Genomic DNA, 25,597 nt, shown 5'->3' on the forward strand with positions numbered 1-25,597 from the left:
CTGCAACTCGCTCGCCTCGTTCTTCCACAGCAAGATCGCAGACATACACAACAGTTTCAGCGCACAGCCGACGCACCCTACAACCACACCAACGCCCTCCACCACCACCCTCCGCGCCTGGACCCCGATCAACACGAAGACACAATCAGCACAATGAACTCCATCCACTCCGGATCACCAACCGACCCCTGCCCTCACCACGTCTTCAACAAGGCCGACTCCGTCATCGCACCCCATCTACGGGACATCATCAACGCCTCCTTCAACACCGCCACCTTCCCAGAGAGCTGGAAGCACGCCGAACTAAGTGCCCTACTGAAGAAACCATCAGCAGACCCCACCGACCTCAAAAACTACCGCCCCATCTCGCTCCTTCCGTTTCCTGCCAAAGTCATCGAGAAGACCGTCAACAGACAGCTGGCCGCCTTCCTCGAGACAAATGGATCCCTCGACCACTCGCAGTCCAGCTTCCGGGCCAACCACAGCACCGAGACCGCCCTCATCGCAGCCACCGACGACATCCGAACCCTGCTCGACAACGAGGAAACAGCGGCCCTCATCCTCCTGGACCTCTCCGCGGCGTTCGACATGGTCTGCCACCGCACCCTAGTGCAGCGCCTCAACAACATTGGAATCCAGGAGAAGGCACTGGAGTGGATCATCTCCTTCCTCGCTGGAAGAACACAGAGAGTCCGCCTCCCCCGTTCAGATCCTAGGCCACTGAAGTCATCTGCGGCGTACCACAAGGATCATCACTCAGCCCCACGTTGTTCAACATCTACATGAGCCCCCTTGCAGCCATCGCACGCCAACACAACCTCGACATCATCTCCTACGCCGACGACACCCAGCTGATCCTCTCCCTCACCAACGATCCCGCCACCGCCAGAACCAACCTACACAAAGGGATGAAAGACGTAGCCGAGTGGATGATGAACAGCCGCCTGAAACTGAACTCAGACAAGACGGAAGTCCTCATCCTGGGATCCTCGCCCTCCGCCTGGGATGACTCCTGGTGGCCCCCTGCCCTGGGCAGCGCACCCAAACCCACAGACCACGCACACAACCTGGGCTTCATCCTTGACTCCTCCCTCTCCATGACCAGACAAGTCAACGCCGTCTCCTCGTCGTGCTTCAACATCCTACGCATGCTACGCAAGATCTTCCGGTGGATCCCCACCGAAACCAGGAAGACGGTCACCCAGGCCCTAGTCACCAGCCGACTGAACTACGACAACTCCCTCTACGCCGGAACCACTGCAAAACTCCAGAAAAGACTCCAGCGCATTCAGAACGCCTCAGCACGCCTCATCCTGGACATCCCCCGACACAGCCGCATCTCCGTACACCTGAGAAACCTGCACTGGCTCCCCGTCAGCAAGAGAATCACGTTCCGACTCCTCACCCACGCACACAAGTCAAGTCAAAAACCACTTTATTCGATTTAGTTAAAAATCATAAAAGCATTCTACAAGCAATTTAAAAAGGGACAATTCAAATTCATGAGAAGTTACATACATCAATAGCAATTTATATATACACAATTTAAAAACAGCTAAAAGAAGAATAAATATTTAGCTGAAAATTACAGGTACAAAGAACACATTTCATCCTCCAGTGCAGACCCCTATATTACATTTTAAGTCGCCTCCTCCTGATCCTAACAGCAGCAACAAGAGAGTTGGCCACGCTAAACATAACCAGAGCTGAATCCAGCATTTGGAGATACAGGAGGGCTGGTTTTGCCTGATGGAAAGCTTTGTCCTTCAATAAAGGTACCAGGTATTTCTGTCTGGGCACAATGTAGAAATGGCAGAACAGCATAAGGTGCATATTATCTTGCAGTGAAAAGTTGTCCCAGTTACACACAGGTGCATCCTCCTGCTTATACCAGCCTTGGCTATCACAAAGAACCGTATAAATCTGGTTAAACCGAAATTTTACCAGAAGCCACCTATGAAAAGGGATGTTAACAATGGCAAGAAACTGTTGTATAGCAGGCAGGTAATAGTCAAAAAATTGGCTCTAACCGTGGGCTTTATAAGTTGGCGTTCCTCTCTCTCCAAAGTTTTCAATTTAGAGAAGTTAAGCTTGACCCAATCTAAATCAGATTTCTTTAGACCTTGAGGGGCAGAAAAAATCTCAGGACGACCATGGTCCAAAGAACACTTATGGATGTATTATAGCCAAGCAATATCTTTAGATATATCCAATTTTAAACAGTCCATCAGTATTTTATGATTTAAACCTAGGTTGTTATTGGTCCAGGTCCTAATCCATAACAAAATAGGTGCCATTAAAAGGATATCGGTAATATACCCTAAACCAAGCTCCTGGTGAACTGAAAACGTGGCTGTTGATTGGGGGAGCCCTAGTATAGATCGAAGGAACTTATTTTCTTCCCTTTGAATAGATTCACTATTTACATAACCCCACAGGCCTGAGCCATACCTGGCTATTGCCACAGATTTTGCCCTGTACAAACTTAATAAAGCACCACTCGGCTTCCCACCAAGTCTCCTGGAAAAACTTAAAATTGCGTTTGCCGAGCTCCTAACCGCTTTAGTTTTGGCTGTAATTTGAGGAGCCCAGCTACCCTTAGTATCATAAATTACACCAAGGTAAGTAAATATTTTGACATTAGTGATCACATCACCATTACAATAGAACTGTTTGGTATCATTTTTAACAGCCCCAAATGCCATAACATGAGATTTGGAATTGTTTACCACTAAGTCAAGTGAAGACATAAAATCACTAAAAGCATTTAAGAGTCTCTGCAAGCCTAAGTGTGTCCGAGCTATCAAAGCAGCGTCATCCGCGTAAAGGAGAACAGGGATGCGAGTATCCCCTGCACGCGGTGTATCCAAGGTAGCAGTTAAAAGGTTCTTCTCTAATGAATTTATATAAAGAGTGAACAGCATGGGAGCAAGGATGCAGCCCTGCTGTATGCCCCTGCTCGATTTGAACCAAGCTGTGCGATTTCCTTCTTGGTCCATTCTAATTGATGCTTTTAAGTCCTTGTTGAGTTCGGCCAAAAAGTGCACAAGGGGAGGATCGAGCCCCAATTTTAACAACATGGACCACAGCCGGGCTCTGTTGACCAAATCAAAGGCCGTGGGCAAGTCCATAAAGGCAACAAAAATTGACCCCTTTGTTGCCGTTGTATATTTTGAAATTATCAAATGAAGATTTAAACATTGGTCCTCTGTTCCTCTGCCTGAACGAAACCCATACTGGGAATCTGTTAAAATATCATTATCTAAAGACGAACTGTTAATTCTTGCCAGCAAAACTTTGCCCAGGACCTTCATAGAAGAATCCAACAAGGATATAGGTCGAAAGCACTTGGGGTCGTTTCTTTGGCCCTTTTTGAAAATAGGGACTATGATTGAACATGCCCAAGTTTTTAGCAAACCCCCCTCAAGCACGCAATTAAAAACATTGGCTAAGATCTCTGCCCACATCCCTGGGTTTAATTTATAGAGATCCAAGGGGACCCCGTCAGGGCCGGGAGCTTTATTTACAGCTGAGCCTAATATCGCAACCTCTACTTCGGATTTACTAAATTTTAACTTAGGAAGAGAAGTTGGGGAACAAGGCATTGCAAATACCTCAACCATTTCGTTTGACCCATATATATTAGAGAAATGTTTAAGCCACTCTGCTTCAGGGATATTTACTTCAAGATCCATGTTATTTGTTTGAGCAAATAAGGGATTATTAATTATGGACCAGAATTTGGAACTTTGTTTAAGGGTGGTGGAATCCATTAAAGAGTCCCAGGCTTCCTCTTTAATGGCCTTTTTCCGCGACTTGACCGCCATAGCATATTTCTTCCTCAACTGTGCCACCATTAACTTGTCTCTGGGGGAATGTTTAAGGGCTTTCAGCAGAGCCGAGTGTGCCTTAGAGCATGTATGATCGAACCAACCGAAAGCTGGAACAGGACCCCTCCTTGGTCTAGCTGTAAGCTCTTTTTCCACTCTGGCACAAATAGCCTCAAAGGCACTAACTACCTCCTTCCCCCCCCTCTAAGTCCCTACATTTCTCAAGTTCTACTGCCATATTTGGCTCAATTAGTCCAAGAAAGTCCTCAGGGCAAACTTTACACCATTTAAGTCGCCTTCCCTGGTCTCTGCTCCTTACATCCCTCGCAGAGGTGACCCTCAAGGCCCCTTTGCTCAAGCCAGAGGAAGCGTCCAAGACTAGCAACACCGGGTTATGGTCGCTGAACCCGCTTACAATTGCATTATAGAACAGTACATGGCGTAAAAGACCCGGGGACATAAAAAAGTAATCAATGATCGATTCACTTCCCCTTGCATTATACGTGACCACACGCTTTTTTAAATCTGAAAACCAAGGTTCAAATAAATCGTTAGATGATAGCAAATTTTCCATTGCCACACCCTTGGGGCTGTGCTCAAAATGTGGCAAAGATGTATGATCTGGGCCAGTATCATCCTCAATCTGGCAGTGTAACCCACACAAATGAACATTAAAATCTCCCATCATAATTAGTTGAACAAAAGTGGTTTGTTTTGACATGTAATTGGTTAAAAAAGAAGATAAACCTTCTAGAACAAAATTAGGGGGGCCCCCCTGCATGGAATTATAGCAGTTTATTAATGCAATCTTGTTCCTATCTACCAGAAGGATTTCCACCAGCTGAAAATAATATGAGGAACTGGGGATTTCCTTGGCAGTGCCTGCTACTTTAACTGAAACTAAAAGCAGCAGACCCCCTCTATCCCTTCCCGCTGTGGAACTCTGCGCTTTGACAAAGAACGAAGTATAGCCATCCACCCAGAAAGCATTTTCTTTTGACCAAGTTTCCTGTAAGGCAACTATATCATGTTATTTTAGCTTTTGTAAACAAATCGAGTCCTCCTGTTTAGCCCGTAGGCCCGCGATGTTCCATGAAAGTAGCCTGATGTTCCCCCTGCCCAAATCTGAAGGGTCATTTACGGCAGCACTAACTGTGTTACATGGTGTGACATTCACAGCATTATCCCTGCATGGGACAATCAGGCTTTCGTGCTCAGGCTCTAGTCAGTCAATGTCTATTTGATCAGCTAGAGCCGTGAACCTATTCGACAATGGTAAGTCGTTGGTAGGGATGTTCCTTACAGAATTAGCTAAGCCACCGACCCTGGGTAGCTTTGTCACCCATTGATTAACATGCAGAGGCGAAATAAGTTTGTCTTCAGCCCAAGCATTTTCAATAAGATGTGACATGGTGTTCTCACCATCACCTGACCTATAAACTCGGGGATAGAAAAAGCCAAGGGGCATCGCACGAACACCCTTGCCTACTGGGTCCAATGGGGAACCATCCCAAAAGAGACGGCTGGCGACATTTCTAGATTTAAAATTAACAATTACACAATCTCCAGCTACCTTTTTCTTGCTTGTGCCCACCCAGTTGACCCTTCTTCCTGTTAAAATATTATCTGCGATGTTACTTTCTCCCGTGCAGTTCGCATTACACCATTTTTTAATATGCTTAAGAAGGGTATCATGATGTTCTACCACCCCATCTGCAAGTTTAGGCACATTAACCAGAATTGCTACAAATGGTGTTGCATCCGGAGGTAAATTCACTGGGGGTACCCTTCCCACCTGACCCCCCTGTGAGCCTCTAGGCCTTACTATGGGATTTACACTGGGAGCAGCCTCCGTCATAGGAATATATATGCCTTTGTCCACTTTCCCTTTATTTTGAACAGGGTTATCAATGGCCACTTTAGTAGTCAAGGTGGGTCTATTGGTAAAAGAACCACCATCCTTAGGGGCAGAAACCTGCACAACTGTAGGACATGGCGCCATAGGTGTGGAAGAAAAAGGGGCCCGGGTATTTAAAACATCATTGATGCGCTCACATTTTGCCACAAGGCCCTTGACATAATCCTTCAGAGTCTCAGTGATGTCAGAGGCAATCTGGATTAGTGCGGTTTCAAGTCTTTCTGTAAAAAGTTTTTCTAATAAAGACGAGATGCCCTCCTCAGTAACATAAATTGCACGTTGAGCCCCAAGCTGGCTACTTGCTGTACTTCCTAAATCCCCCGAGGCCGCTGGGAATGATGGTATCACTGTTTCAGGCAGTACCGGGAACGGAAGAACAGTAGGAGAATGTGGCAAGATGGGTCTACAGGACTCAATAATGACCCTAGGTTCCAACGGGATACAGTTAATAGTGGAAGTATTAGATGTGTCAGTGCCCACTGGGATAGTTGCAAGACCCAGCTCACGCTCTGACTCTGCAATCTGTGTTGATAGTTCACCCACTTTCGTTGTTAGATACGTAATAATGCTAGTGGTATACTTAGGCACCTTAGCTTTCGCTTCGCCTGCCGCCGATGTCACAAGTTTGCGCTTACCCATGATGAAAGGGATATGGCCCGTCCCGTCCCTGGTCGTCCTTGGACGGCCTTAGATGGCCCGCCCTCTGCCCGGGCTCCGCCCGGCGTCGCCCGCGCGCGTCCCGCGACGCGGAGGGAGCGTCTCAGCTTTGTAGCGCCTCCAGGCGCGAAGAGTGCGGGAGGCAGGAAGTGCCCGCTAAGCTCTCTGGGAGCTGTAGTCTCCAGCCGCAAGTTGGAGTGATGGCGGCGAAACTACAGCGTTCCCCACCCAGGAGCTGGGGCTACCGGCGTGCAGGCGTGCTGGCAGATGAGCTGGCTGCAGGTTTGACCCCCCCGCTCCACCGAGGGAGCGTCTCAGCTTTGTAGCGCCTCCAGGCGCAAAGAGTGCGGGAGGCAGGAAGTGCCCGCTAAGTTCTCTGGGAGCTGTAGTCTCCAGCCGCAAGTTGGAGTGATGGCGGCGAAACTACAGCGTTCCCCACCCAGGAGCTGGGGCTACCGGCGTGCAGGCGTGCTGGCAGATGAGCTGGCTGCAGGTTTGACCCCCCCCCTCCGACTCCTCACCCACGCACACAAAGCTCTCCACAACCAAGGCCCAAAATACCTCAACGACCGCCTGACCTTCTACACTCCCACTCGCCAGCTTCGATCGACCAACCACGCCCTCGCCGCCGTCCCCCGCATCTGAAGAGCAACAACGGGAGGAAGATCCTTCTCCTATCTGGCCGCCAAGACGGGGAACTCCTTCCCCATCCAACTCCGCCTGACCCAAGACCACCTCGCCTTCAGGAAGCAACTCAAGACCTGGCTGTTCGAGCAGTAGCGGACCCCCCTACCCCAAGCGCCTTGAGACCCTCCGGGTGAGTAGCGCGCTATACAAATGCTTTGATTGATTGATTGAATACTCCTCATTTCGCCTAACCCCTCCCCGCCAAACACCACCTCAACTCCCACCCGGCCTCTCGAGAGCCCAGGAACCTGTATCAAGGAGCAGCATGATGAATGGTTACAACATTCACTAGAAATGTTGAGTGCACTATGAATGGAGAACAAACCTTGTCCAACGCCCTATAAGGCACACTTTTACTAAAGTTTGTGCTAACTCATGCTCTTCGCATGGAGCCCTCTGCACCGGGATTTAAAGAAGCATTCCATTTGTGTCAAAACTTTAGTCAGTGTGAGCCAACGTGCCTAGAAATGTATATATCATAATCCTCTCAATGAAGAGGTCAGACAGAAGCATACTATTTATCCTGGAACAAAGGAATAAACAAACATGAAATTACTTCCCAGTTTTACAAAATATTTAAGGCACCGAGTGAGTGAAGTAAAGGTGCGACCGTACTTGAAAGTTGTCCGGAGGTTGGTGTTGCTGTTGAAGGGTTGTTCTCAAAAGAACTACGGGGCATATTATCAAGGGGGTTTATCTCCGCTTTTTTGGCTTTAAAAGCCAAGAAAGCGGAGATAAAATTATCTCCCTATTACCTAGCTGTCGCTAACACCAGTTAGCGACAGCTAGTGGGAGATAGCGACCATCTTGGGCCCCACTTTGCATGTCAGTGATATTTATCACTAATGACACGCAAAGTGGGCGTGCCAAGATGTTAGCGACTGGAAACAGTCGCTAACATCGCTATCTCCTATTACCAACTTTTGGAGATATTCGCGCTAAGCGCGAATATCTCCAAAAGCTAACACCTGCCCTGAGCAGTTCTTAGCCATGTTATCCAATGAGAGGTGGATAACATGGCTAAGAGCATTAGCTCGGTAATGCATGAATATCGCGGACTTTTCAGCGATATTCATGCATTGCGGCCGATTTTTATCGCATTTGCGATAAACCTTGGTAATACCAAGGTTTATCTGCGATAACAATCGCCGCAGCTCAGCGGTAAATTTTTGTCTCTAACCAAGCAATAGCGATAATTATCGCTATTGCTTGGTAATATGCCCCTACTTTTTGTAAAAGGGTTACTTATTGCATTTTCCAGCATTATTTTGTAAATAATTTGTCTAAAAAGCAAAATGTCTTCAGGTGGGTCTGAAGGAGCCCTCATGAAATAATCCAACTAGCATTTCTAATGCAATCAGTCTCACATTTGTGCAAGTTAGAGCTATTGACAATGTTTTTTACGTATGTTTTTTTGTTTGCAGTGGAGTGATCATTTAAAGAGAAAAGTGCAAGCTGTACCATATTATAAACTTTCACAGCAACTGTACAATATAGCTATGGCTATGTTAACGTAAACTAACTGGGCAGAGTACGCACGTCGCTGCCTAGAAAAGATGTGTTTATAATTTTGAAAGTATATGGATAAAGTGCATACAATGTAGATTTAATCAGCATTAAGGTATTGCTTGTTTTTAAGAGCTTTGGCTAATGGGGTTACTGGACGCTGTTGTCGGTTTTAAGTTTCCTTGTTTCTCATATATTTACCTTTTAAGGAGCATTGGGGACAGGCAGCGCACAACGTGCTTCAAAAAATCCCAAGTGATTAAAAAGGTTGGGGAAAGAGTTGAAAGGCAGGAAATGGTGCCCAGGCATTTTAGTGCAGCGGCTTAAAATGTAACAAAAGCAATTCTGGAGTCATGCATCTGGTTAACTACAATGCTAATGGATTTTAGAGTGGTGCTGGTTTCTGAGTCCTAGTGTTTTGTTACAATGTAATTGGTACAAATCAGTTTTATTGTGCGGTTTCCAGGGCGGATGTTGATGGCAAGGTCTCACTGTTGATCACTAGCTTAACGAAACTTGAGTTTACAGTCTCAATCCTGATAAATCTCCACAGACCTTGTGAAAGATATTGTTGGACCCATGATCAATCCCCGTGGAGGAGGGGCTCCAACGTTTTCTGTAATAGGAGCTACTTATGTTGAATGAAAATCCTCCTGAGCTACTACTATTATTTGTGATTTAATAGTAACCACACCAGACAAGATTTCATTAGTGGTAATCGTATGCAGAAAACAAGCAGGGATCACCTCAACTCATCAGGTATGGTTGCCAGCAGCAATGTAATAAAGGCTTTGTTAATATGAAATGCCTCTACATGGGTAATGCATAACAGCCACAGCTGTAACGTCCCCGGTGTCAAGTGATAATATTAGTTATGGATCTTCCAAGTGCCATATTAGTTATCACACAGATATCAACCTTAAAAACTTACTTTGGAAATAAATTCATTTTTCTCCAAACATTCACTTTATAATTTCTGAAACTACTCACATTTTCATCTCAAGTAAACATTTTAAAATGTTGCTATACATACAGTAAATCAACTGAGCGATAGCTTCTAATATAGAAGGCTGGGCTGCACACAGTAAGGAAAGGAGAGATACTTACAGGTAGCTGGAGAGCTACCAGCAACTATTTGGAGAAGCCTGCTGTGGATGGATAGTGTGGAAATGGTGTTGTTCTTTCCAGACCTCTATTTCTTTCTCTGTTGTCCTGTATCATTGTTGCTGTTCAAACCTACACTCGACTGAAAAGGTTAGAACTGACAGCATGCTGGAACTTACAACACAATCTTTTAGTGAAGTTGACAAATATTTTTTCCCCATTGGTCGTGTGGACCTTTGTATGGTTGACGTGAAACACTGTAAGGAAAAAATAAACAAAATACATTTCTAGCTTGTGAAGCCAATGTGACTCCACAAACAGGACCAAAAATAACCAAATATGGTTAAAGGGTTTTATTTTAGATTACCAATCAATCTCGTCTATAAGCAAACCAATAATTAGTTCAAAACGTGCAGCAATGCAGCACATAAGCTGAAATATCTCAGTAGGATGAGTCGCAATGAAAAGAGATACAGAATAGTGACAGCCCCGACAATAAGGAAACAGATTAAAGCAAACAGGTGTTCCATAAAGAAACTTCCCTATTTTCTTTTAAACATAAGTCCAATATAGGATCATCTACTAAGGATCTTCATTTGGAGAACTTAGAAGGTGTCAGCATGATCAGACTTCAGTAGAAGTCTTGGGAAAAGGAAATAAGTGTTTAGCATAAAGCTTTACACTTGTGAGAATAAAGCAAGAAGAGAGGTGTTGTGTATGCTTCTGAGTCACGCACGCTCTCGCGTGTGCTGTCTCTCTCGCGCATTGTATTCCTTGTAATAACATGTTGCTGTTTAAATGTAGATATTATTTCATGGCACGATCTGTTATCGGGCCGTTTACAGTTTAGAGATGTAGTGTCAGTTGCTGTATGCTGACCGATGTATCTGGATGTGTCACGAGGAGATGCTTCCTTTATCCACGAATAAACTACATCCTTCCAACTTAACTCTTGCGTTCGTGACTTAACAATTTGGCGACGAGGGACGGAACACTTTGGAAGCATTTTTTGGTATCATTTCCAACTTGAATTATTTTTTTTTCTCTTCTAAAATTATCGAGCACCGATGGATTAGAAAATTGAACTAATCATTCTTTGGATCTTAAAGCATAATTACGGATCCATTAAGACTGTGGGAGTTTTCGTTTGATTTGCTTTACCTTGATCGAAAAAACGCCTCTCTTCAAACCGTTTGCTGCCAGCCTAGCGTGAAGGTTGTCTTCATCTACTTCCTTCCCACACGCTGCACAACGTTCGTCTTTGAGGAGCCTTGATTGGTTTTCTACAAGCGAAGAGGTGATTGGATCAGGCTTGGAAGGTTTTGCTTAAACGCCACTCCCCTTTACCGGTCTTGGAAAGGAAAGAGGTGACTTCTTCATTTTATCAGATTACACGAAGAGGAAGTTATTTCGGTCTGAATTCATTCATCGGCAGTTAGAAACGTCAAAAGGAAAGAAGGTGACTTTATTCTTTTAGGAAGATTCGGCAACCTCTCACTTTTTAGTGAAGAATTCCTTTTTCAGCAACTCATTTGAATTCGTGACTGTTTTAAAAAAAATAAAAAATTATACAGTATAAGTTTGAAGTGTTAATATGTGTGCACAAGGTTATACGCTTTCTCCACCCCAGAGTTACTGGGCAGCAGGAAGTTCTCCTTGCATGCCCTGGATTGAGTGGAAGGCATATTTTCTAAATTATATCGAAACTTTAGATGCAAATGGTAAGATGAAACCCCCTGAAAAGAAAGGTATTTTCCTACATTGTTTGGGACCTGAAGGTTTAAAAGCCTTCAATCAACTGCCTGCTTCACAAGCCAGTGGGGATGCTAATGTTTTCGAAAAGGCATTGTTTGACTTTGATAAATTTTGTTCTCCAAAGGTGTGCATAGGAATTTCGAGGTATACATTTTTCCAAAGGAAACAGTTGACTGAAGAATCCATTGACAATTTTGTTTCCTCCCTTAAAACTCTAGCCTTAGATTGCAAGTTTGGAAATTTACAAGAGGATCTGATCAGAGATCAGGTTGTAATGCATTCATCTAATGAAACTATACAAGAAAGGTTGTGGATTAATGGTGATGAAAATTTAGATTTTGTTGTTGCCATTGTTAGGAAAGCTGAACTTTCGTGTAGGAGTGCACAACAAGTTAAAAGGAAAGATGTTTCTGTAAGTAAGGAAATTGTCTCAAAAATTAATTCAAAATATGATGATAAACGTAAAGATTCTTTTAAAAAGAAACCAAATTTGAATTCAAAGAATAATTCGGAAGAGTTTAAGTCCAATTTGAAATGTTATAGGTGTAACAGCAAATCACACTTGGCAAATAGCAAGACTTGTCCAGGTTTAAAACAAAAATGTTCAAATTGTGGACTATCTGGTCATTTTACCTCGGCTTGCAGAAAAAGTAAGTCCAATCAGAAGGTCAAGTGTATTGAACAAAGTGATAACAGTGAAGATGATAATTTCTCTAGTGACTCCAACAACTGTTCTTTTGTTCTGAATGTCAAAGAATCTGCAATTTTAAATCTCAATGATGATGTAATTAAGAAAAAACCATTGTGTGACATGGTTATTGGAGGAGTTAAAATTAACATGTATGCTGACTCCGGTTCACCATATTCTATTATTTGTGAATCTGTGTGGAAGAAGTTGTTTGTAGACAGGCTAGGAAGTTTTTTGGAAAAGAGTGATATCAATCCTGAAGGATATTCTGGGGGAAGAATAGATATTTTAGGTTTTAGAAGGTTAGTTTTCAGGTTCAAAAATAGAGAATGCATTGCTAAACTTTATATTTCTAAGAAAGGTCCTTCAGTCCTCAGCTGGTTTGATTTTGGCAAACTTGGTATTATTTTGAATCCCAATAGTCCCAATCCGGTGATGTTATTGGATGAACATAATGGTATTTCAGCCCTGTTGTTAGAAAAATTCCCTAATGTTTTCTCTAAAAATATTGGGAAGTTAACCAGTTTCAAGCATGAGATTCGTCTGAAGGAAAATGCGTGTCCTAAAGTACACAAAGCTAGGAATATTCCTTTTGCAGTTCGAGAGGAAGTCCAGAATGAATTAGATGCTTTAGTGAAAGAGGGAATAATAGAGAGGATTGAATCTTCAGAATGGGTTTCCCCCATAGTGGTTGCTAGACGGGCCAATGGCAAGGTCAGACTTTGCATTGACCTTCGCCATCTTAATAACAATATTGTGGTAGATCAATTTCCCCTCCCTCGCATTTCCCAATTGTTATCCTCTGCTGGTGGTGCCAAATTTTTCTCGACCATAGAATTATCTGCTGCCTACCATCAGATTGAGCTCAGTGATAAGAGCAAGGACTTGACAGCTTTCATCACCCCATTTGGGTGTTTTAGATTTAACAGGATGCCTTTTGGGTTGGTGTCGGCTGCCGCCATCTTCCAGAGGGTGATGCAAGATATTTTAAAGAGCTGCAAGAATGCTGTATGTTTTCAGGATGACATCTTAGTTTTCAATGACAACAGGGGAAATCATATTGCTGCTTTGGAAGATGTTTTAGGTGCATTGAATGTACATGGTCTTACCATTAAGTATGAGAAGTGTAAATTTGGTGTTCACTCGGTGAACTATTTGGGTCATGAGCTGTGTGAGGAAGGAATTAAGCCTAAGTCTGATTTATTAGAGGCTATCAAGTCTGCACCACATCCCAAGTCCAAGGATGATGTAAGGTCATTTTTGGGGTTAGTTGAGTTCTATGCTAGATATGTACCTGCTTTTTCCTGTAGGACATTCAATATAAGACAACTAATCAAGAACAGGGTTACCTTTGAGTGGACGGATGAGTGTGAGAGAGAATTTTGTGATGTAAAAAATGCTATTTGCTCTGCCAATGCCCTTTCTTGTTTTGACCCTTCTCTACAAAATATTATCACAACGGATGCCAGTTGAAAGGGGCTGGGTGCAGTTTTTTCTCAAAGGAACAAGATAGGCAAAGAAGTTATCATTGCACATGCGTCCAGAGCTCTTACACCCTCAGAGGAGAAGTATTCCACGATAGAGAGGGAGACGTTAGCGTGTATTTGGGCTTTGGAGCATTTCAGAGTATTTATTTGGGGAAAACAGTGTACATTGAGAAGCGACCATAAACCTTTAGTGTGTTTGCTCACTACTGAAGGAATGTTGAGAGCTTCAGCCCGTATTGCACGTATGTCCATGCGGTTACAGGATTTTATCTATGACATACAGTATGTTCCGGGAAGGAAAATGTCTCAGCTGATTTTTTGTCTAGAATGCCTTTACCTATTCAGGAAGATTTATATAATGAATGGGATGATTTTCAAATTGCTATGATTCACGATGAAGGTGCCATTCCCATTGACCAGACCTTGTGGAGTAAAAAATTTGAGGAGGATGATATTTTGAAGAATGTTGCTGGTTGCATTAACACTGCTTGGCCAGATAAGAAATACATTAGTCCTGAGCTTCAGAGTTTCTGGGAAGTAAGATCTGAGCTTTCATATAATGAGTGTGTAGTTAAAAGAGGTGAACGTTTCATTCCACCGGTTGGGGTGAGGAAAATTATAGTGTCACAGAGCATGAGGGTCATAGTGGTATGGTCAGAACTAAACAGCAAGTCAAAAGTCTGTTCTGGTGGCCAGGTATGGATTTGTTCATTGAACGTTTTGTCAGGGATTGTGTTGTTTGTGCAAATTCTGACAAGTCTTTGACTACTCTTAAACCCAATATGGGTGGGCAGGTCATCCCTGATAATCCTTGGGAGACCATTGCCATTGATATAATGGGTCCTATTGGTTCAGAATCTAAGTATATCATTGCAGCTATTGATGTGTTTTCTAAGTGGCCCGTTATCAAGATTGTTGAAAGGATAGATACTGAATCTGTTTTGTTTTTTTTGGATAAGGTTTTCACTGAAGAAGGCTTACCGGTTAGACTTATTACAGACAATGGGGTCCAATTCAATTCAAGTAAGGCTAAAGATTATTTTTGTAGGTTAGGCATTGTGCATTCAACTACTTCTCTGTATAATCCCAGCGGGAATGGGGTAATAGAGAGGTTTAATAGAGTTTTGAAAAGTGCAATACAGTCAGTGGGAAATGAAGGCAAGAGATGGGAAGTAGAAGTCTTTAAAAAAGTGTGGATGTACAGAACTACTGTTAACTCCATGACTGGATATTCTCCTTTTGAGATTATGAGGGGAAGACTCCCAAGGACTAAGGTAAATCCATCATGGTTGATTAAATCAACTTTTTCAGGTGTGGATTTGGATAAAGTTAAAGAAAATCTTACTCGCACCCATAGTAACAACAAAAAATACTTTAATGAGAAATTTGGTTCTAAAGTTGACCCAGTGGTGGAAGTTGGCATGATGGTAAAAGTCAAGAAACCTTGGAAGGTCAAAAAAATGGAAAGTTCATTCATGGGTCCTTTTGAAGTTGTTGAGATTCTTAAAAATTCTGTGAGATTGTCAAATAATAAGGTATGGAATCTCAACAGAATTGCTGTCCTTAAGTCTGATAAGTCTATTTACAAGAAATCTTCAACTGTGAACCGTACTGATTATTCCTTTTTGGATGAGAATTTGGTTGAAGGTACGACTTGCAATATGGATGGGTCAACACCTAATTGTTCAGGTGTGGGAAACAATTCTAGTCAAAATGTCGATATTCAATCTACGCCTGGCAATGGTATTCATCCGTCTTTACCAAGAAGATCCATAAAAAAGCCTAAATGGATGTCTGATTTTATTGTTTTTGTGAAGGGGAAATTTGATAGTTAGTTTTTTTTTATTTATTGTTTTTTTTTGTTGTTGTCCTGTTTTATAAGGGGGGAAGGTGTGTTGTGTATGCTTCTGAGTCACGCACGCTCTCGCGTGTGCTGTCTCTCTCGCGCATTGTATTTCTTTGAATAACATGCCTCGCGCATTGTGTCTCTTGTCATAACATGTTGCGGTTTAAATGTAGATATTGTTTCATGGCACGATCTGTTATCGGGCCGTTTACAGTTTAGAGATGTAGTGTCAGTTGCTGTATGCTGACCGATGTATCTGGATGTGTCACCAGGAGATGCTTCCTTTATCCACGAATAAACTACATCCTTCCAACTTAACTCTTGTGTTCGTGACTTAACAAGAGGTTTGTCCCTCGCGAAGTCTAAAGGGAATCTCATTACTTCTAACTGTGAGAATACCAATTTAAAAGTAACAGGAGATTCAGAAACTTCCTTATTTCCTTTCACACCACCAGAAATCAACCAAACCATTGCTCTAGTGCATCTGCAACATACCTTCAATTTCCCATCACATCGGAACTTGAACTGTAGTTTGCCACCTTGAACATCTTTCCGTCCTGGTACATGATGAATTTTGACCATTAATTCTCCACCTTCACTGCCAAGTTCTTCCTTCCAGGCATCACTATCAGCAGTCTAATATAAACAATAATCCTTTCTCTAGCTAATGAAAATCATGAAAATACACCTGCAGGGAAAGAGAGAATATGCTGACAAACCAAAATGCAGTTCAAATGAAGCCTGTAGAAAGGCTAAGTTTAGCTGAGCATTTAATATACACTCTGGGCCTTATTTATGAAGGCCTGCTACACTTTTGCGCCACAGTTGTGTCACTTTTAGAGATGCAGGGGTGGCATAAATAATGCGCCATGTTGCACCATATTTACAATGTGACGCATCTTGGCAGATGCGTCACTTCATCAACCCCTGCGCTACATCATACCTGCCTCAGGTATTATGTATGTATGGTGGGTGTTCCCCTGCAAGAAAGGGTCATAGGAGTGGCGCAGTGAAAACTATGAGATTTTGCTGCGCCCAGTCTAGGACGCCAATGCGTCAAAACCTTACGCCTGCCTCAAGGCAGGCGTAATGTTGGCTCAGGCCCTTTCACATGGGGCTTGCCCCATGTGAAAGAAACATTGCTGGAGTTGCGTCATGCCCCCGACATAACTCCAGCAATGTGCCACTTTTTCGCTAACAGATACGTCTGTAATACGGACATATCTGTCACTCTTAAGATATGATGCGTCATACAGTAAATATGACGTATTATTTGTGTTGCAAGGAGGGCCCACTGAGAAGTGTCGCATCATTGCTTTCACGCAGCGATGCAACACTTCTCATAAATGTGGCCCTTCGAATACATGGTTTTACATACACACGTGTAACTTGAATATTACATTTAAAACGTAAACAAAATACATGATTATGCTTTTCAATTTGGATATTAGTCTACACATACATGAATCTCTAATCCCTACAATGGTTTCAGTCCAATAATACGTTTAAGGCTTCACACATGTTAATGAAGTTGACGCACACACTGAGGATAATTACATGCATAGAATTGCATAATTGTGACATATCAGGGTAGAGCCTAAATTGTGCTGCTCCAGAACCAACTGAAAGTTTACAGCCAGGCCGGCTGATCCTCTACCTGTAAGCAGAAACTGATGTCTTAGTCCGACTTTCTGCAGGTATTTTTTTTTTTATATGTATGATTTAAAGGAAAATCTTTTCTGAGGTTGCCTGGGAGGCCTACTCGCTGATTTGGAAAAAGTGGAGACCCACTTTTCTAAAGTAATTTTGTCCAAAATCAACAATTTATTCAGACAATGTTTCTGGTCTTTTTACCTTCGTATTGCCAGTATTAGGGGCATATGTAAGTTTTGCAGCAGGAGAAAAATGGTCTGACCTCATTGCCCTGGGACTTAAAGTGAGTGCATACTCCACTCCAGTCCAGAATCGGGATGACAGCCACCTGTGCCATAATGGGACTGTATCAAATGTATTGCACCAGTCACCTTGCAGTTTTGCACTGGTGAGGTGACTGAGTCATTTTTATACAAGCATTTATTAGAAAAACCAGTCCAGAGGTAATTCTTGCCCTGGTTGAGCACATTTACAGGAAATTGGCATAGGGCAGTGCCGCAACTCTTCTTGCGGCGCTGCCCAATGCCAATGTGAAAGGGAAGGAATGCATTGTATTTATGAAATGCAGTGCATTCCTGTCCTTTCCCCCTGCCCTGCCACACAATTTGCTGCCTAGCACCAAAGCAGGCACCCGTGCACCATGCTGCAAGGGTGTGTGCATTGCATGCAGGTTTGTTTTTGTGAAGGAAGGGGCATCTTCCTGGACAAAAACAATACCAAGAGGTGTTTCCCTCTGTATATGTGTTCTGCAGAATGCAGCACACATGGAAATAAACTAGGAGAAATAAAAATATTTCTCCTCACTACGCCTACTCAGGGGGGTGTAATCTTTTGGCGCTGACCAAGGTTTACGTGATTAAATAAATCCGGGGCAGCGTAAAAATGTATGGGTGTTGCATGGGAAAACCCACGGTAACACCCATTGAAAGCCTCCCTGGCGCAGAGTAAGGCAACGCAGCGACTTGTGCTGCTTTGTCTCACTCCATATCTATGAGACCATGCAAAGCCACAAAAAGTGGCTTTGAGCGGTCTCATAGATATTATTGAGAGGCTTGTGCTGCCGGAACATAAAAAAAAGTGACGCTCCGGCGGCGCAAGCCTCTCATACATAAGCCCTTGAATATGACATTTTTCACACGTCAGTGGGCCAAACGCAAAACTGGCAGGCCACTGATGCGAAAGTGTTCGGTCGTTGGAGATCTAGGCAGAACGCGATGTAGACACAAATCGGAACGCCGCTCTATGTCAGGCACGAGATCTCATATTGTCCAGATTCAAACACTGGTGCCGCCTCGAGACAACTCATGGAATTTAGACTACATTTTGAGATCTGGTTGTTTTTGAAGATCATCGTGCCATAACATTACACATAGCTGTACAGTGAGCGGAATACCACTACCCACATCTAAATACAGGTCTGACTCTCTGGATCAATTGAATGGTGGCCGCATCCTTAGACCGCATTATCTGACCACAACGACAGTTTATAAAGCTTATTTACTCAGTAACAGAGTATTACCGCTTTGCAGCAATCTGCATCCCTCCATTCCCAATGCCTGCTACTTAGTCCATAACCCATTGAAATTTACTGTGACTCTTCCTGAAGAAGGCACTTTGTACGCAGAAACGCACGCAGAAGAATTTACAAACTACATTACATCTCAGCAATTTGTGATTTGTTTCATTGGAATTGTTTATTTCCCTTTTGGTCTTTGATTAATTAATTGTTTTATGTTTGGCTAGTAAGTCAATACATTACTTGTACATCATGCCATGCATTTTTTATCATGTGTTTTCATGTCATAATTTTAACTTTCATATAAATAAAATGACACAATTTTAATTGTTTTTGTCTGGTACACTGAACGTATGAGGTTATCGTTCTTTCTTGTATGGAACTTGGGGCCAGATGTATCAAGGCTTTTGCGACTCGCAAACGGCCGATTTGCGATTTTTCATATGTATTAAAAAATCGCAATTTAAAGAATCGCAATTATTTGCGATTCCTTATTTTGCCATAGCATTTAAGGAATCGCAAATTTTGCGATTCCTTAAATGATATGTATGACACATTTTTGGTTTGTGAATTTGTGTTAAGAAATCGCAATTTACCACCAACTTGTAGTTGGTGGTAATTTGCGATTTCTTTTAAAAATGCCCTAATTGGCATTTGTGAGGGTGGCATGTGACACACATACATGCCCATAGGGCATGTATGTGTGCCACATGCACACACATGTAGATTTCAGGGGTGCAGCAGGGTGTCTTTGAGACACCCCTGCACCCTTTAAATCATTCTCAAATAGCGATTAGCAAATTGCGAATTCGCAATTTGAGAATTATTGCACTATCATCCCTATGGGCCTCCTGGCCCATAGGAATGCATTGGAAATTATTCTTTATTTGCGAATTCGCAAATTGCGAATTCGCAAATTAAAGAATAATAAGAAATCGCTAAAAAATAGCGATTTTTTTTGTTTGTTTCCTAATTTCCACCATGGTATAAGAAAGCCATATAGAACAAACCGTGAGTCAGCTGTCTCAGTATTATAACTGGAAGGGATCTGACGTGAAAGGGGAACCAAGCATCCCTCAGCTGTCTCTGGTTGATCGCAATCTTGGCTACCATTGGGGGGGCCTACAAGCGAGGCCAGGGCCGGGTTATGACCGGATATCTGTGCAAAACAGAATAGGCACCATGGTAGTGTAATCATTCGACCCGGGGGAAAAAAAAACGGAATTTTTATTGTGCCCAAACAAGCATGTGCCAAAAAGCTCTTTTACTTAGATTTCCCGGTCTAGCAAGATCCATTCGTGCCGTCTGCAGACAAGAGGCCAGCCAGTCTCCATGGGAAGTCGGTAAGGGGTCCTTCCACCTCCTACATATCTCCCTCCTTGCTAAGAGAACCGTATAAAACACTAAACTTCTGGCTGCATTCTGCGATCCTATCAAAATCCCAAAAATCACTAACGATACATCAAAGGTGACAGGATAGCCCAATGACACTGTAAGAGTATTACCTATGGCTTCCCAAAATGTAGCAACCCGAGGGCATTCAAAAAACATATGAATGTCTGATGCTGCTTGCAGCCCACACCTTGCTCATGCCACTGAATTACCTGTAACAAATTTAGATAGTCTCTGGGGAGAATAATACGCCCTATGAAGGGTATAGAGATGGTTCCTTCGCAGCCATGAAGGCTTTACTATACTTTTTACGAGCTCACATGAGGTGGACCAAAGCTGTTGCACGTCCTGGTCAGTTATTAATGCACCCCACAACTGAGCAGGTAACTTGAACTCCCCGTCCGATTCCTCAACTAAGAGTTTATACCATTGTGAGATCTCACTTTTAGTCGGGCCGATGTTTACTAAATTGGTAATTAATTGACTATACCCTCCAAGGGGGAACCTATTTCTTTTGGATGGTGTAATTTTATAGGTTTGCGTCCAACTACTCATTTGTAGGTATTTAAACCTCGAAATAGTTGGACCTATCCTATTCTGGAGGTGCTCCCAAGAAAGCAGGTCCCCTTCATAAAAGAGGTCTCCCCATACTTCAAGGCCCGCCTCTTTTAAAGGCATGGCTAGGATGTCTTCTAGCCAGGCTGGGCTTTCAGGTAACCCCCAAAGCGGTGTTGTATCGCAGAAATACCCCTGCTTGATGGAGTTTCTTACCTCATACCACATTTTAGCTAGTCCATAAAGCACCTTCAGTTTAACTTTTTTTTTTAATTTCGGGTTGCCGAATTTAAATAGATAACCCGACTGGCCGAGACCTTCCCCCTCCAACATGGCAGAAAACATTAAGCCTACCCCACAGTCTGTAGGCCTTTTTAATAGCATTTGAGTGTGAGACCGCTGAAACGCCCAGGCATATAATTTCAAGTCTGGGGCAGCTAAGCCCCCCTTCTCCCAACGCCTCCTCAGCTTCTTCCAAGCTATTCTAGGTAATTGTTTGTTCCAAATAAAGGAAGTGATTTCTGACTGTAATTTGGATATATGTGTCTGGTCAAAATAAAGGGGAATAGTGTTAAAAAGAAATGAAATTTTGGCCAAGATCAACATTTTAATCAAGTTTAATCTCCCTATCAAAGACAATTGAAGGTGAAACCATGACTGCATTAATCTCCTACATTCTTTAGCGACTGCTGTGAAGTTTACTGTAGCAAGTTTATTAAGATCCTTTATTATATTCAGGCCCAGATAGCGCATTGATTCGCCCGCCTGTACTTCCAATGCACTCACATCATCGTTCCAGACTGAAGGACTGGGTTCTTTTGGACCCAGCGGTGCCAGGGCACAACACCTGAAACCTTCGTGGGTAACCTGCTCCGGCGTACAAGTCACAGAGACACGGGACACTTCCTTCGGCGTCAAAGAGTCAAGGTTTATTTACTGCAGGGAACACAGATGTCACGGCAAGTACACCACGTGCAACTTGGGGAGACTGCTTCAAATTGGTTTTGTGGATCGCTCCTTTTATACAGTTTTTACCCATAGGCTAACATTGAACACAAAGGTTTACAACTCAGTTCCCACATCAAGTTCCTAGAGGGGTCGCTTTGGTCGCTTTGAAACATACAAGGTTCGGAACATAAGTGCGGAAACATTTGGCGGTTCCCAACTGTAAAAACCCATCTTCCCACCATTAGCAAATTCCAATCAGCAGTAAAGTAGATTGAAACAGGAACGAAGACAGGTGCAGAGGAAGACGGAGACAGTGGGGAGATCGGAAAGGGTGTAAAAGGGGAGGTGCCGGGAAGCACGAGATACAGGCATCAAAGGGACGTGCCTAATGAGATGCACGGCTGAGACAATAAGTCCGTGCGGCAAGATGAGCCTCGAGCGGCGCCACCTGCCTTACAGTAGCAACCCCCTCATCATAAAGACACTTTCAAAGGACATGTGTCTTCCGCAAATATCTTGGGAGTCCCAGGGTCGCGAAGCGGACAGCGTCCGTTCGCTGACTACTTGAGGGCAAGAGACAAAATGGATGCCGTATCTAAGATGGAACCCGTGGGTACAGATGAAAAGCCCACATAACAAACGAACGGTTTAAGTTAGCACAGCGAAACTGCGCACACTTACTAAACTCGTCATTTGCGGTTCATAGATACTAGACTCGACCATATTCGTGCGAGTCGAAAACACCACTTACAATCGTCACGGAACCTCAGACGCTCCTTTTGCCCTCATGTAGGCAAGCACTAGTCGGAATCATATTCAATATTCATCAGACCATCAAGATGTCGTTGTAGCATAGATCTGTCCAACCGAGTCCCCTTGGTAACAGGTGGTTGTCTCATACACGTTGTAGCACAGAGGCCACATAAGGCAGGACCACACTGCACACAAAGGCAACACGTGAACAGGAACACTACCACAACCCCGATGATCGTCAGAATCTTCCAACCCCAAGTCGACATCAGGCCCCAAAACCAACCGAGTAGCGTCCAATCCCCTACATCCACGTGTATGGATTCGGAGATCTTATGCAACTTCGAGATGGCTTGATAGACAGTAGGAGCATTATCAGGTATGAAAATGCAACAGCTCGAATGGATCACCTTACATACCCCACCGCGATCTGCCAAAACGACATCTAAAACCATACGGTTTTGTAATGTCATAAGTCTCTCCGCCTGAAGTTCTGTGGTGATATTACCAAGGGCACTGGCAGTAACATTAGCTGTCGATTCCACCACTCGAGTCAAATGTCTCAGGTTCCTACTATTAACCATAGGTCCCCAAAACGGGAGGAAACCCTTGAAAAAGTCTCCTGCCTCTTGACCGGCAGTATCCTCTTCGCTAATTACGCCTCGTACAACTCTAGTCTTATGGTAATCGGCATCTACAGTAAACGTCGGAGGCAACAGATTTGCAATGAAACACGAGCCCATAAAGTCTGAGGGCAACCATGTATATGCACGATCATGACAGATGAAGTACGTACCCTTGGCAGCCAGAAGCACAGGGATCGGGGACATTGACAGAACGTAACTTTCAGTGCAAGCACTTACTCCAAGTGAGGCTTGCGAACCACGACCCACGATACAAAAGTTACCAGTGTGGGGTACGACCCAGATCGGAGGCGAGCTTTTAAGTTGCTTTTCATTAATGAACGCAGTATATTCCACTCTATCCGAGGCCCTATAGGCTTGTACCTCTGCCTTAGGGATGAGATAAGCATCATAGATCTCATCTTCCAAATCCTGTATTATCATCGATACCACCCACTGCCATGAGGTAGGACCCGGTTTGGGGGAACGTTCTAAAGAGGGGTGGAAACCTAGTGCGCTTCGAAGCATTATTTGGTATGCTCGAGCTGACCCTTGGGAACTATACGGTAACACCAGATATGGAATTCCCTTACCCGTAGTATGTGGCATCAACCCACACACCCAACAATTAGTAGTGTTAACCACTAACTGATGCTGATGGAGGAGCTGGATAAAGGAATTGTTGCGGAATTCGACACGTCTAGCCTGTTCGTGTTCCGGTAGAATATGAAAGGAATGGGGAGAAGCAGTAGTAGCAGTAGAAGTAACGTTAGAGCAAGGAGTAGGAGTAGGGGTAGGGAGTAAGAAGTAAGACATAGCATAATACACCCCACCCACCAAGAATGCAGAAGCAGTTAAAAACAGTACAAACAACTGGAATACAAAACATTTAGTACGACTAAGTTTCTGCAGTTTGACTCGGTACGCCTGAGCTCCTTCCAAATTGTTCAGCTTTGAAAATACCATTTCCCTACGACCGTCCGCAACGTTTCTTGACGCACTTCGTTCTGTGCAGCAATAGTCAATCCCCAGGAGTTCCTAGGAACCGACGGCCTTTAACCTAGCGTCAAGACCTACTGTCCAGAAGGAAGTACGCGCGCGGCCCTACGGCCCTCAATACACAATGTATTTTATTTAGCACAAAAAAAATCAGCTGTGGAAGGAAAAAGATGCAAAAATCTCAATACATGTACAAACAATTTTCAATCATACGAAATGTTCAAAATTGATCAGGGGAAACGAGGATATTGCAGTTATCAGTTTCAGCAAAGCAAGAAAACAATTTTATTTGTCCTTATTATGAGAACGCAAAGAATATCGATGTTTCCCGGGACGTGTCTGCTCGTCAAATAAAGGATCCGTTGAAGAGACAGCGTCCTGCTGATCAGTTTGTTGATTAGGTCTTGAGTCTTTTGCTGACAATGTTCCAACAATGGCTTTCTGCTGCACTGAGTGTTCACCAACAAGTTGTGCGTCGCTGAAAGGTACAAACGCCGGCAATGTCTCTGCCTCTGTTGACGCAATGCCTTTTCTCACCCACGGGTCTGCCGGCAAAGGAATAGGGACTCGCTTACAATGGGTAGCATGTACCCAGTTCTTCCGTCCCTCAAGACGAACGGCAGTCCTCGTGGCCAAAAGCACCTGGTGAGGTCCAACAAAGCGGGGGTCCAGATTCTTCTTGCGCGAAAAATTTCGGGTGACAACCCAATCACCAGGCTGGAGCTGGTGGCCTGGACCCTCCGTCTGCGTCGGCAAGGCGTCGTAAACCTGTTGATGAATTAACCTCAGTTTAGCAGTCAAGTCATGTAAGTAGTCAATCAACATCGGGTACTCAAGATCAACGAATATACCTGGCCTAGGAACCCCCCACACATTCGCAGGACGGCCGAACACTATTTCATAGGGACTAAGCCCTATTCGGGAGTGTACAGTCGCCCTAGTTGACAGTAATGCTAGAGGCAAAGCGTCAGGCCACGAAAGTCCAGTCGTAGCCTGGATCTTCGCTAATTTTAGCTTAAGGGTACCATTGTAACCTTCAACCAATCCAGCTGACTGGGGATGATTGGCGCTATGGAATTTTTGATTAATTCCAAGGCCCTTACACACACTCTTCATCACACTTCCAACAAACTCACTTCCGTTATCTGACCACACGACTCTAGGCATTCCGTACCGAGGAAAGTATTCCTTCAGTAGGATTTTCGCAGTAAACAAAGCAGTATTATCTTTGAGGGGATAGGCCTCGATCCATCGGGAGAATGCGCAAACCACAACCAAAACATATTTCAGGTTATTGCATCGCTCCATATGGATGAAGTCCAATTGAATCACCTCAAAGGGATACGAAGGAGGAGCAAAACTGCCAGGGGGAGTTGGGGTTCCTTTGCCAGGGTTGTACATTATACACACCATACAATTCTTCACCAAACGTTCAGCACACTTCGTAATACCATCATTCTTCCACACATCAGCCAACAACTTGCAAATACCTTTCGCGCTAATATGTGCTAACCCATGTGCCATTGTCACAACGGCTAGTACATACGCATCCGGTAACATCCATCTTTTCTGATCCGACAAATCAATCCAACAACCATTCGCATCCAACCTTCCCGTACTTTCTTTCCATTTCGTCTTTTCAGTGTCGGTGGCCTCATTCTGAATTGTTTTCACGCTCTCTAT

Source organism: Lissotriton vulgaris, chromosome 12 (assembly GCF_964263255.1).
Source record: "Lissotriton vulgaris chromosome 12, aLisVul1.2, whole genome shotgun sequence".
NCBI classification, from domain to species: domain Eukaryota; kingdom Metazoa; phylum Chordata; class Amphibia; order Caudata; family Salamandridae; genus Lissotriton; species Lissotriton vulgaris.